Below are 13,840 nucleotides of genomic sequence, written 5' to 3' on the forward strand. Positions count from 1 at the left end.
TTTTGTTTAAATTGCTGAGTATATAGCAATATAGAACATATACCCAAACACACACACAGACAAAATAGGAAGTATTCTATACGCTCAAACACAGTTTTATCTGTTGTAAATTATCTTTTGGAAACATAAACCCAACCTGTTAAATAGAGGGAAGAATTTCCTTTTTATTCCTCAGGCTATTTGAATACATGATGGGAGCAATCTGAGATCAATTCTCAGATATATATGAAAGCTTTAGGCAAGCTTTTTTTTTTTCCCCCTATCATAATGGGCAACTTCATCACAAAGGACTTCCAGAGCAGAAACCAGGCATTGATAATGACAAGGGGGTTGAAGAAAAATAATAACCTGAGAGAAAATTATGTGTCATGGAGGCATGGAAATGAGTTAAATCCATGAAAGAAGTTTTGATTTTGAAAATTTTGCATTCTGAGAGAGAGACCTGTTCTTCACTCAGGACCACAAACTTCCCTACCCTCTATTGCAAAACATAAGCTGTATGCTAAAACCCTGCCAAGTCTTCAGGGTAAAGAACAGGACAAGTTCTACCTCAAGGAGCTGATAGTTTCAGCTGAAAATCCATGAACAGATGCTCAGCATACAGAGTATCTGATAACTCAGTAGAAGCTCAATACATATTTGCTTATTTAATTAATACTGAGTCTATGGAGGGCTTCCTTGGCAGCTCAGCTGGTAAAGAATCCGCCTGCACTGCTGGAGAAGTGGCTTTGATCCCTGGGTTCAGAAGATCCCCTGGAGAAAGGAAAGGCTACCCACTCCAGTATTCTGGCTTTAGAATTCCATGGACTGTATAGTCCATGGGGTTGCAAAGAGTAGGACACAACTGAGTGACTTTCACCAAAATGACAGAGAAAGCCGAAGTCCAACTTCATGACCCAGGAAAGACTTTCTGGCAAAGACAAAGACTGACTTATGAGGAAAGGTAAAAAGAGACTGCTAACTGAAGAAACAACTTAATCAAAATCCTGGAACATGAAACCTAGAATATCCAGACTGATCTGCTCAGTATTACTACAGCATTAAGTATGAGGTAAAATAAATCTGGTATGCCTTTAGAAACAGAAAGCAGGATAATAGTAAGGGGTAAGTGGTCTAAAAAAGCCAACCTTCTAGAAATGGTCATAGAAAGTGAATCTTAGAGTTCTGGGGTTCCATCAGTTTTTGCAATTTGAGACCTTCTAAGATTAAAATGGAAACTTATTTCTTTTTGTAGATATACTGTCACAACCCGCCTCAGTGAGAAAAACATAAAATATTCATAAAAGAAAAGAAGACATTATGTATTCCTTGGCTACAATAATAGTACTGCCATAGTCTTTTAAAGGGCTTCTCAGATGGCCCTAGTGATGAAAAACCCACTTGCCAATACAGAAGATGTAAGAGACAAGGGTTCGATCCCTTGGTTGTGAAGCTCCCCTGAAGGAGGGCATGGCAACCCTCTCCAGTATTCTTGCCTGGAGAATCCCATGGACAGAGATGTCTGGTGGACTACAGTCCATAGAGTTGCAGAGTGGGACTCGACTGAAGCGACTTAGGAGTAGCGGTAGTCTTTTAAAGCATATGCCATTTAAAATCATGTAAATAGCTTATGTCAACCAATTCAAACCTTCAAAGTTTGAAAAAATTACAAAACTACAACCATGACTTTTTTAAAACAAATGTTTTATTTTAAAGTGTTTGGATTTCAGAAAATTTTCAACTGTGTTGTTTGTTTTCCTATGACTGTTTTAAGATATTTGGTATACTTTAGATACAAATGTTTTATCAGTTAAGTTTTTGAAAATATTTATTACCAGTCTGTGACCTGTATTTTCATTATCTTAATCAAGTTCAACTTGTCCTTTTTTTTTTTTTTTTTTTTTTTCCCTTCATGAACCATGTGTTGGTTCTAAAACTCATCACCAGGAGTCCAAGTTGAAGATTAAGGAACTCTGAACTCACCTCCTCACATAAATAGAACAAATCTACAGCTACATAGGGATCATTTCCCTCTGAAAAAGACCTGAATACTAAATGAATGCTCCCCACAACAAAAGAGAAAAGAAAATGGTAATAACTTCAACACAGAGAAAACATAAGAAAGTACCAAGCAGAAGTCACAGAGCTGAAGAATACAATGACTGGATCACTGGCCTATACCATATCCAAAATTTAACTCAAAATGGATTAAAAAACTATATAAGACCTGAAGCTGTAAAAACTCCTAAAGAGAATACATATGCAGCAAGGAAAGTTCCTTGAAATTGGCCTTACCAATTTTTTTTTTTTTTTGGATCTGACAGCCAAGTCAAGGGAAACAAAGCAATGATAAATGTGACAACATTAAACTAAAAAGCTGTTGCACAGCAGGGAAACTATCAACAAAACAAAAAGGCTGCTTACTGAATGGGAGAAAATATTTGCAAATGATATATCTGGTAAGTGGTTAATATCCAAATACACAAAGAATTCATATAATACAACATTAAAACAAATAAGCAAACAACAACAGCAACAAAAAACAACTAGCTTAAAAAATGGGCAGAGGACCTGAACAGACATTTTTCCAAAAAAGATATCAGAGAGCCAAAGGACAGGTGAAAAGGTGCTCAACATCATTAATCATCATGAAAGTACAAATCAAGACCACATTGAGTATCATCTCACACCTGTCACAATGGCTATTATCAAAAGACAAGAAATAATAAGTTTGAAGGAGAAGGAAATAGCAACCCACTCCAGTACTGTTGCCTGAGAAACTCCATGGACAGAGGAGCCTGGTAGGCTACAGTCCATGGGGTCAGGTCACAAAGAGTCAGACACGACTGAACGACTTCACTAACAAGTTCGACAAGGATATAGAGAAAAGGAAACTATTCTGACTGATGGTGCAATTAATATGGAAAGCAGTATGGAGTTTCCTCAAACAATTAAAAATAGGGCTACCATATGATCTGGCAATTCTACTACTGGGTATCTATACACAGAAAGGGAAATCACTAATTCAAAAAGATACTTGTGTCACTACGTTCACTGCACCATTATTTACAATAGCAAAGGTATGTAATGAACCTAAGTGTCATTGATGAATGGATAAAGTGTGTCTGTGCGTGTGTGTGTGTAATACTCATAACAGGATATTACTCATCTATAAAAAGAATGAAATCTTGCCATTTTTGAGAACATGGATGACCCTAGATGGTATTATGCTTAGTGAAATAAGTCAGACAGAGAAAAAAATTTTTCATTAATAAGTGGGATGTATAAAACAACAAAAAAACCCACAAAATTCAAAATAATATATAAAAGAATAGATTGGTGGTTGCCAGAGGGGAGTAGGGTTTGGGTGTGGCAAGAGGGGTAAGAGGACTGAGTACAATCTTTCAGTTATAAAATAAGTCATGAGATATAATGTATAGCATGGGAAATATAGGGAACAGCACTGTATTGACTTTGTAAGGTGACAGATGGTATCTAGATTTATTGTGATGACAATTTCACAGTGTATACATGTCATCTCACATGTATGTTGTTTACCTGAAAGCAATATAATATTGTATGCCAAGTACATCTCAATTTTTTTAAAGAGCAACTCATCACTAAACCTAAAACCATGTAGATTTTCTCATCTATTTTCTTCTAAAAGTTTTAAAGTTCTTTATGTCAATCTTAGATGTATGATCCATTTCACGTTAATTTTTTGTTAAAAGTGTAAGATACGGGTAGAAGACTATAACACTGAATTCTAAAAACAAAACCCATATAAAGGTAAACATTAGGTAGTAGACTGATTGGAATTTATTAATAGTATTTGTTCTTCCATTCTGCTGAAAGTAAAATCTCTAAAACTTTAAATTCCATAACATATACCTCTCCAAATCAATTCCTGCTTTTCTCTAACATACTCACTAGCCACCATTCTAAATGTCAAGAGTTTCTCACTTCAGAATCTTGATACATTCCATTTCTTGTTTCAAACATATTTCCTTGCCTTTCAAATGCCTGTTCCATCTCACATTTTACCTCTGCTTAGAGATTTACCCAAACTTTACACTATTTCAAGTACTTTTTCTTTGTTAATATCTTTCATCAAATTGATATTTTTCCTTTATATTGCTTACCAAGACATATACTTACATGCACACATACACACACATAGTTTGTGTCTGTGTGTATGTAAAATATATACAGAAATACACATATAAACAGAGTTTTATTCTAGGCTAAAATCTCCATGATGATATGGAGAATGCTATTTTTATTATAATATATCCACTTCCTAGCACTATCTAGAGATTCAATACATTTCCAAATAATATTTGAGTTAATTCCCTTCCCATTTTAAAATATAAAAGGAGAATTAATCTTAAATAAAATTTAAAAAGCAAATTGTGGAGGCATATTATGGAGATTAAATTAAAGTCAATGAGAAAATATGTATAGTTAATAACTATGCCAAAACTACATAAAAGGTATTTTGCTAATAGAGACTGAAGTGTTCTACTCTTCTAAAATGGGTACATTGCATTAACTATTAGCCAACAGAGAAAAAATGAGTATCTCCAAAATATTTTCTAATTTAGTGATAAGGCCATGCTGCTTCACTATAATCTAACTGACATGTTTTCATGAGGATAATATTAATGAAAGTTACTCTTTATGAGTTCCGTGACTCTCCTGAAATTTTTTTTGTTATGCTCATTAATTTGCAGTCACTGAAATGCTTTATTACAGAAAACCATGGGAGCAAGACAGATAATAGTATCTCATAATGACAGTTTAGAAAGCTCTAAAATAGGGATCACAATGATTTGCATATACATTAATATTAGATTTTACTTATGGTAAAAATTCCCAATATTAAAAATCCTGTGAAATGCCATTATATCTGGATTCTTAATAATTTCCTTCTTGTTAGAACAAAGAATTTCTTTCTATGTGACATTATATATAATGACCACTCAGAACTAGGGTCTTATTATTTTTAATAATACTAATTTATGAACATAACTTTCCAAAAGCACTGATTTTTCATTTGCATCTCTGAAGCTTTGCTGAGAGCTGTCATTGTTGGTGTAGGTACAGCTTCTCAGAATTATTAATCAATGTGACACTTCAGAAATCTTGCCTAAGAAGCAAGAGAATTCCTCACAGGGCAAACTCTGAACTTATCGGAGAACTTAGGAAGCTATATTATATATCCAAATGAGCGAGGACTTGTTCAGGTATTTTTCTCTAAAGGTGCGTAAGGAGATGCAGTATGATTAATTTCAAACACTCTAAAACTGGGGTGCCTGGATTTTCAAACCCTAGTTTTGCTGCTTATTAACTGTGTGATCTTGGGTATATTACATAACTTCTCCATACCTCCATTATCTCATCCATAGAGTGGAGGCTAATTATTATGTCTGTGATGATCAGATGAATCAATACACGTAAGATGCTTAAAACAATATCTAACATGAATAGTATTCAGGAAATGCTGTTACTATTAACCATCTGGTTAACCTAACCAGGAAACCAGAATTTGAAATGGGATGGCTAGCTGCTGCTGCTGCTCCTAAGTCGCTTCAGTCGTGTCTGACTCTGTGCAACCGCACAGATCGCAGCCCACAAGGCTCCCCCATCCCTGGGATTCTCCAGGCAAGAACACTGGAGTGGGTTGCCATTTCCGAGGGGCCTATTAATGTATATTCAGGACCGGATGACTGTTGGGCAAAAATTGGATTCTCTCATTTGATGATTTTAAATTAAAATAATAACAGCACAGAGAAAACAGAAAAATTCTCAGAGAAGGCAGTATGAGTTTGTATTATCTATCTCTGATAACAATTTTAGTAGCTTAAGAAACACAAGGTAATTATCTCACAATTTTCATGGCTCAGGAGTCTGGATTCTCTGCTCACAGTCTCACAAGCCTGAAGGTAAGACAACAACTGGATACATCTACATCCAAGTTTCCTCAGGTTTTTGGAAAAATCCATTTATTTACAGCTGTGTAATTGGGGTCTCCGTGTATTGGGTTGGCCAAAAAGTTCATTCAGGTTGTTCATACCATTTTACTCAAAAATCAGAATGAAAATTTTGGCCAATCCAATATTTACTGTCTGTTGTTCTGAGGACCACTCTCTGGTCCTAGATGCCACTTTCAGGTTCTTGCTACATGGCCTCCTCTAGAGGCCTTCTCAAGCTTGGAATCTCTTCCTGTAGGAAGGACCTTAAAAGGGGTCTTCTTGCTGGGTCAGGCCCATTCAAAATAATCTTCCTTTTGATTACCTCAAAGTCAACATATTAGTACTCCAATCCTGGGAGTGACAATCGATCAAATTCCCAGTCACAGCCACACAAGAGGAGGGAATGTTATACGGCCTTGGGTAACTGGGGTCATCTATGAATCCTGCCTACTACATAATGTGAGAAAAATACTTTGCCCATTTCAATTGCCTCTCAATCCCCAGAGACTGCTTGGCACAAAATACACACTCAAGATCTATTTTTGATAGTATGGCAACTTACTCAAAATTAACTTGGCCCTTTTTTAAATGCTTTTAGGTTGGATGGCATCACTAACTCAGTGGACACGGATCTGGGTGGACTATGGGAGTTGGTGATGGACAGGGAGGACTGGCGTGCTGCGGTTCATAGGGTCGCAGAGTCGGACATGACTGAGTGACTGAACTGTTACCAAATAAGTTTACTCATACACAAGCACTGAGCAGCACAGCAGAACTTACTAAAGATTCCAAGGGAGAGAAGGAAGAGACCATTCATATTGCACACTGCACAGTGAACTATTTAATATTCCTTTTTGCATTTTCCAAACACCCTCTCTTGCTCTTCTTTCTCTCTTCCCTGCCTTCTCTCTCTCTCCTCTCTCATCTTTCCAGTTCTGTCCATTTATTTCAAGTAAATCAATGACAGTTCCTTTTCCTGACCCTCCAAAACAGGACTTTGCATCTAATTATAGAGTTTCAGAAATCAAATGGAAAAAAAATCAGTAACATTTCCTCACTAATTATAATAGCTGTCAACATATCTTTTCTTAAACCCTGAAAAAAAGCTCTAATTTATATCAAAATATAAAAAGAGTTTTGTATAAGAATTGATAAGTATAAAAAATAATCAGAAAAGACATGATATTCATTGATTCTGTTGTGATAAAGATAAGCAGTTTTATGTTAAATATGATAGACTTGTAACTTACAAAGAATGTGAAAATTCTGAATTTAAAATGATTCAGTTATAACTTTATGTGACTCAATAGCCTGTCTAGGTCCAAATGAAAGCATTCAAGCCCTATTCTAGAATTCAAATGTCCTACAAAACTGAGTAAGTGTCCGGTCTTATTTCTGTTGGAGACACTGCAAAGTTAAAACCTATTACTAAATAACTCACTCGAATTCAGTTTAGTCTGTACTCACTGCTTTCCCCAAACCTTCCTAATTTCTGGTAAGTTGGATATCTTTTATGACTCTGAACTTTATGTGCGTGTGTTAGTTGTTCAGTCATGTCCAACTCTTTGCGACCCTGTGGACTGTGGCCTGCCAGACTCCTCTGCCCATGGAATTCTCTAGGCAAGAATACTGGAGTGGGTGGCCATGCCCTTCTCCAGGGGATTTTCCCAACACAGGGACCAAACCTGGGTCTCCTGCATTGCAGGCAGATTCTTTACCACTGCTCCACCTGAGAAGCCCTAGCTGAACTTCTATATCAACTATTATCTATCTTTCTGAAGTAAAAAGTGACATATACTGACTTTTAAAGTTTATGCATTTCTATGTGTTTTCCCTCTTTATGTATCTCCTTATAATTTACAGAATAAACTCTTAAAAACTAGGGAGTATATTCCTCAATTTTACTTATATACTAATTAAATACATTTGTATTGAGCAGCCATCATGTGATAAGTAGAAATACAATTTAAAAAGCACTATTTAATTTTTTAAATACTTATTTCCAAAGTATACTTTTTTTCAAAGCATGCAGGATATTTGTTTGCAAACACTTAATAAATATTTTGGACTTCCTGGTGGCTCAGAGGTCAAAGTGTCTGCCTGGAATGCAGGAGACCAGGGTTCGATCCCTGGGTTGGGAAGATCCCCTGGAGAAGGAAATGGCAACCCACTCCAGTACTCTTGCCTGGAGAATCCCATGGAGGGAGGAGCCTGGTAGGCTACAGTCCATGGGGTCGAAAAGAGTCAGACACGAATGAGCAACTTCACTTTCACTTTCAATAAATATTTTAATAACTAAACAACATAAATAAATGAACATGCAGATAAATTCTTTTGAACTACCTTCTCCAAATTTTTAGACAGGATCATATCAAATATACTTATTTTTATAAAATTCAAATGACAGTCTAATATCTAACAACTTTTCAGTTCAGTTCAGTTGCTCAGTCATGTCCGACTCCTTGCGACCCCATGAACTGCAGCATGCCAGGCCTCCCTGTCCATCACCAACTCCCAGAGTTCACTCAAACTTACGTCCATCGAGTCGGTGATGCCATCAAGCCATCTCATCCTCTGTTGTCTCCTTCTCCTCCTGCCCCCAATCCCTCCCAGCATCAGAGTCTTTTCCAATGAGTCAACTCTTCGCATGAGGTGGCCAAAGTACTGGAGCTTCAGCTTTAGCATCAGTCCTTCCAAAGAACACCCAGGGCTGATCTCCTTCAGAATGGACTGGTTGGATCTCCTTGCAGTCCAAGGGACTCCCAAGAGTCTTCTCCAACACCACAGTTCAAAAGCATCAATTCTTCAGCACTCAACCTTCTTCACAGTCCAACTCTCACATCCATACATGACCACAGGAAAAACCAGAGCCTTGACTAGATGGACCTCCCACTAAATCATGTTACCATTTGTGTACAAATTTCTAACATGAATTTCTAACCATTTGTGTATGAATCTGTCTTAAGTGAAATAAATTATAACTGTTTCCATGACTATATTTACTAAAAGTTGGACTTAAAGTACATTTAATATTGTCCAAGTGGAATTTTTTTTAGAAAATGGGTCAATGCAAAAGCTGTGATGTTGTATGAGTTTAAAAGTACATTTGTCTTTGACAGTAGTTCGGCATTTTATATATTTGTCCCTCTGGCTCCTTAATGTTCTATTGTTTAAAAATGACCAAATTAAACACCACAAGACTGGGATTCTAACCAGGTCTGATAACTGTGTCAGTATGGCCCTGTTCCATCTCTGATAAAAGACACGTTGAATTCAATGCTTTATAACATTAGTTTCCAAATTGTATAGCTGATTGAATGACATTAACACAGTTCCAGGCTGAAGACTAAATACCACCCTCTGTTTAGAGCAGGAGAAGAGGTACTTGAGTGACTTGGGATTTTTACTTGTCTAGAGATTAAAGTAACCATGTAAATTGTTTAAGCTTTGAAGTTCTAGTTTCATTTAAGCCATTCTTATCATAAGTATATGCCTTTTATTTTTATTTTTTTGTTTTAGTCACTAGTAAGACAGCCTTCAGAGTGATTTGACAAATTTCAGACTTCAAGTTGTGAAATCACACACTGTGGATGAGTTTGATTATCTACAGAATTCCTTAGGGCAGCATTTCTCAGAATGCTGTTTCTGGTCGTCTCACTAGAACATCCAGATCTGAAACAATTTGCCTAGGGAATTGAATCTGAAATTTGAGAAGCCTGGCTTCTGGTAAAGAGTTGCCTCTTAAATAACAGCTGAAAGAATGATCCACATTATTAATCTCATCAAAACCCAACCCAGGTAAAAGGAAAAACATAGTTATACATTCATTATCTGAAGGAAAAAAAAAAAAAAGATTTCAATAATCGTCTGATTGGAACCCAGAAAAAGGAAAATCTCAGAATATAGTTGACAGGGGAGGTCTCTGAAGGTAACTGACAAGATGATTCTAGTTTATCCTGTAATAATATTTTTACAGTGGAGATAGAGTCATGAGGTTTCATAGCACAATGTACTAGACTAATTCCACCCAACTTTATCCAGTCACTTCTCCTCATTGTGATTCCTTCCTTCTTTATTTATTGTGATTCAGTTATGACCAAGCACACTTTTAGACTTTTCTACAGAAAGGAATTTGCTACAGAGATTATGAGTGCTCTGTTCTTCAGAGCAATAATATTTCTCCTATAAATTTTATCATTAATTAATCACCAAAAACATTCTCTGAGAATGCATACAAATTGTAGGATTTGAACTGGAACAATGAGACCCCATTAAGGCATTTTCCTTATTACTCTAAAGAGTACTCTAAGATTACTCTAAATCCTTAAGTATTATAGAAGAATCTCCATATTCTCTCATACTCTATAAGATTACTCTAAATCCTTAAGTATTATAGAAGAATCTCCATATTCTCTCATACTCTACAAAGGATAAAAGCACAAATATTAGCACTGTTTTTTCCCTTTGCAAAAACCTGTTACTATTTTCTTTCATACACTGAATCGTGCATGTCTGATCATCAGTTTTTAAAGTTGGCAAGAAGACAAATAATTTTTTTGGATAAAGCATGTGCCACTATGTTCCCTTCTGTATCATAATTGCTGGTTTGCAATGACTACCTGATTTGGGGGATTCTGGATTTTATTTCACATAAAATTTTAGGTCCATATTTTGTTTTTATATGCTAGTAATTGCCTTGCTTTTAACCTCAGATAAACAGAGACCTAATACCTTCTTGATTTTTATTCTCAGATGAAAGCATCTTCAGCCTGAAATAATATGCCACAACAAAGGATTCCATGAAAGCCCTATATCCTTTTGTATTTTGGCAAGAACTTGATCACAGGCTAAATTACAAGTATTTTAGATTCATATTGGTTCATCATCACTGGTGATTTATGTCAGCTTCCTAAAAGGCACATTTTTATACAGTCTATACTATTTGGGGAAAAGTACAACTATTTGGGGAACCATAGAAGTACATCATTCATATGGTTGAAGAGGTAGTTAGGCTTCATGCCAGGAAATGCATGAAATTCAATTAATGAAAATGTTTGGGATTTCACTAAACTCATCAACTGGAATATGCTCTTCAAAGCTTTATTTTTCTATTGTGTAACAAGCCTCTCACTAAGGGTGAAAGACTTGTGTTATATTCCCAGGTGGTACTAGTGGTAAAGAATCTGCTTGCCAAGGCAGGAGACACAAGACACAGGTTTGAGTTCTGGGTCTAGAAGACCCCCTAGAGAAGGAAATGGCAACCCATTCCAGAATTCCTGTCTGGAGAATCCCATGGACAGAGGAATCTGTCAAGCTATAGTCCATGGGGTTGCATAGAGTCAGACAGGTCTGAAGCAACCTAGCACAGCACAAATTTAATATTAAATTTTAGATTAAAAATAATCTCAGCACTTTCTATATACAAACAGACTAATAGCCTATGAAATATATAAAGCAATTTCAAAGACTACAGTTACCTCAGTGTTTCAAGTTTCTGAATCAACAGCTGAGCAAAGATCAGGAGTTTAGAGAACTGAAAAGGCCCTGTGCTAGCCTTCTCAGTCCCAACATCTCCTTATTTGTCATTCTATGTAACTGTCCGATCATCAACCCAGAGTTAACTCCAGAGCTCCCAAATTGTTAGAACTGAAGTCAAACAGGGTAGAATCCATTGTGTCGACACTGTAACCTGCTCTCCAAGTGATTTTTATGCACACTACAATTTTTAAAGTAAGTTTAGTACTGAATGCCACAGACTGACATTTCTGTTTTAGATAATTATATCACTTTAGCTTTCTTACTGAGAACAATCCATATGTTTAAGCCATGGTCTAATTCAAAGTTTTGACAGTGGAAAAGTCTGCCTCTTGAACAGATTTTTATCTTCACGTATAAATTCCCTGAGGTAAATTTGGCTAAACAGGGAATGATAAAATAGGAGAAGAAAAAATGTAATAGCAAAAAACTGAAACTGGCAAAAGGTAGAAAGAGAGCAACTATACAAAGACATAGTCTAACATTTACCCGCAAAGTTACTTGGTTTCTTTCATTTTTGGACATAGGATAAGGCTGGGATTGATGAGAGTAAGCCACATAGGCAAAGCAGAAATTAGGTGAAATTTGCTAATTCTACTTGTGAATATTCACAAAAGATTGTTCATTACTTTGGGGATTCCTGCATCAATTCTCATCATGTCTACATTTTGTTTAGGAAAAACTATCCAGCCCATTCTCAGTTTAGCATGTCTTTTGAAATGTGCCTACGTCAATTAAAGAGAATTGCTGTCATGGTGACAAAAGTAATCATCCTATGAATAATTATTAATATAAATTAAAATGCAATTATATTTTGATACAGCAGCACCTGAAAAACATCTCTCTCCCAACATTTCATATATTAGAAAACATGCTTACATCTTATAGTTAAATATCATTAAATCACAAATGAACAAACGTCCGTGCAGAATTCAAAAGAATGCCTTTTAATATTTGACCTGATTACTCCCTAATAACCTCAGTACAATTTCTACACCAAGCCTGTCTCCTATTCAGAAAAAATGAGGTTGCCCTACTTTGGAAAAATACAGGACATGAACTTTTATTTTAAACTATAAAAAGATATGTTGATTTTCCCCCAATTTAAATCCTATCTATCACAAAGCTAGAACAGTGGTAGACAAATAAAATCAAGTAAAATGAAACACAATCTGTTTCATATTAAAAAAAAAATTGTAGTCATCAAACCAAGGCTGGAGCAAAAACACTGCTAAGACTGAATGAACACAAATCAGTTTTACTATTCTTTCTGATTACACCAAGAATTATACACAATTTCAATGTATTTCTAAGAATTCTTGAGGAATTCACTTGAGGAAAAGAAGTCATGGCTTTTAACAGTAACTCATATAAAAATATGCTAGGACTTTTTACTTTTTTTATTATAGGCATAAGCTAAGCTAAGTGTGTGCGTACTCAGTCATGTCTGACTGTGACTGCATGGTCTGCAGCCCACCAGGCTTCTCTGTTCATGGAATTTTCCAGGCAAGAATACTGCCATTTTCTCCTCCAGGGGATTTTCCTGACCCCAACGATCAAACTCACATCTCTAGTGTCTCCTGCATTGTCAGGTGGATTTTTACCACTGAGCAACTTAGGAAGTTCAGATACCTTGAGTGAATATGAATTTGAATGTGTACCTATCTTCCAACAGCAAGTAAACAAGAGAGGTGGATTCAATCCCTAGGTCAGGAATACTTCCTGGAGAAGGGAATGGCTACCCACTCCAGTATTCTTGCCTGGAAAATTCCATGGACAGAGTGGTTTGGATGGTCCCAGTATATGAAGCCACAAAAGTCGGATACGATTGAATGTGGACACACACACGCACAAACAACGATAATTTTTTAGCTTAGACTTTAGGGATAAAATATTTAAGATTACAATAAGGGCTTAAATAGTGCTTGTTATATATTGGATATAATTCTAACTGCTTGATTTATGTCAACTGATTCAGTCTTCACATCACCCTTGTTGAAGGTACTATTTTTTCCATTTTGTGGATTAAGAAACTATAGCTGGAAAATGACAGAACCAAGATTCAAAGCCTGTTGGTCTGACCCCAGAAACTGCATTCTTAGCCACTAGACTATTTCCCTCTCAGAGGAACAGACTAATGCCATGATACTGTGGTCTAATCATACCACATGTGCCACAAATTAATAGGAGCATTGATAACATCAAGATTTCTAAAAATGAATGGTGAAAAGTCTAGAAACTTATGTCAATTGAATATTGGAGGAAATGGGAACACCCAGATTTTAAACAGAGAAGATACCAGAGGGGAAATGTTTAAAGTTTTCTCATATTTGAAGGAAAGAGTGCGGAGA

The 13,840-nt window shown here is 36.0% G+C and overlaps 1 protein-coding gene across 5 annotated transcripts in view; it reads right to left on the reverse strand.

Annotated features, from left to right (window-relative positions):
* Positions 1-13,840, reverse strand: part of CCSER1 (coiled-coil serine rich protein 1) — a 1,491,420-nt gene that overhangs the window by 345,085 nt on the left and 1,132,495 nt on the right. Inside the window, exon 11 of one of the 5 annotated variants that reach the window (XR_009600997.1) lies at positions 1-13,840. This exon is cut by the window's right edge and continues 22,307 nt beyond it. The exons of the other annotated variants lie outside the window; for them this stretch is intronic. The gene's annotated coding sequence lies outside the window, so the exon portion shown is untranslated. 5 annotated transcript variants of the gene reach the window in all.

Source organism: Ovis aries, chromosome 6, assembly GCF_016772045.2.
Source record: "Ovis aries strain OAR_USU_Benz2616 breed Rambouillet chromosome 6, ARS-UI_Ramb_v3.0, whole genome shotgun sequence".
Lineage (NCBI taxonomy): Eukaryota > Metazoa > Chordata > Mammalia > Artiodactyla > Bovidae > Ovis > Ovis aries.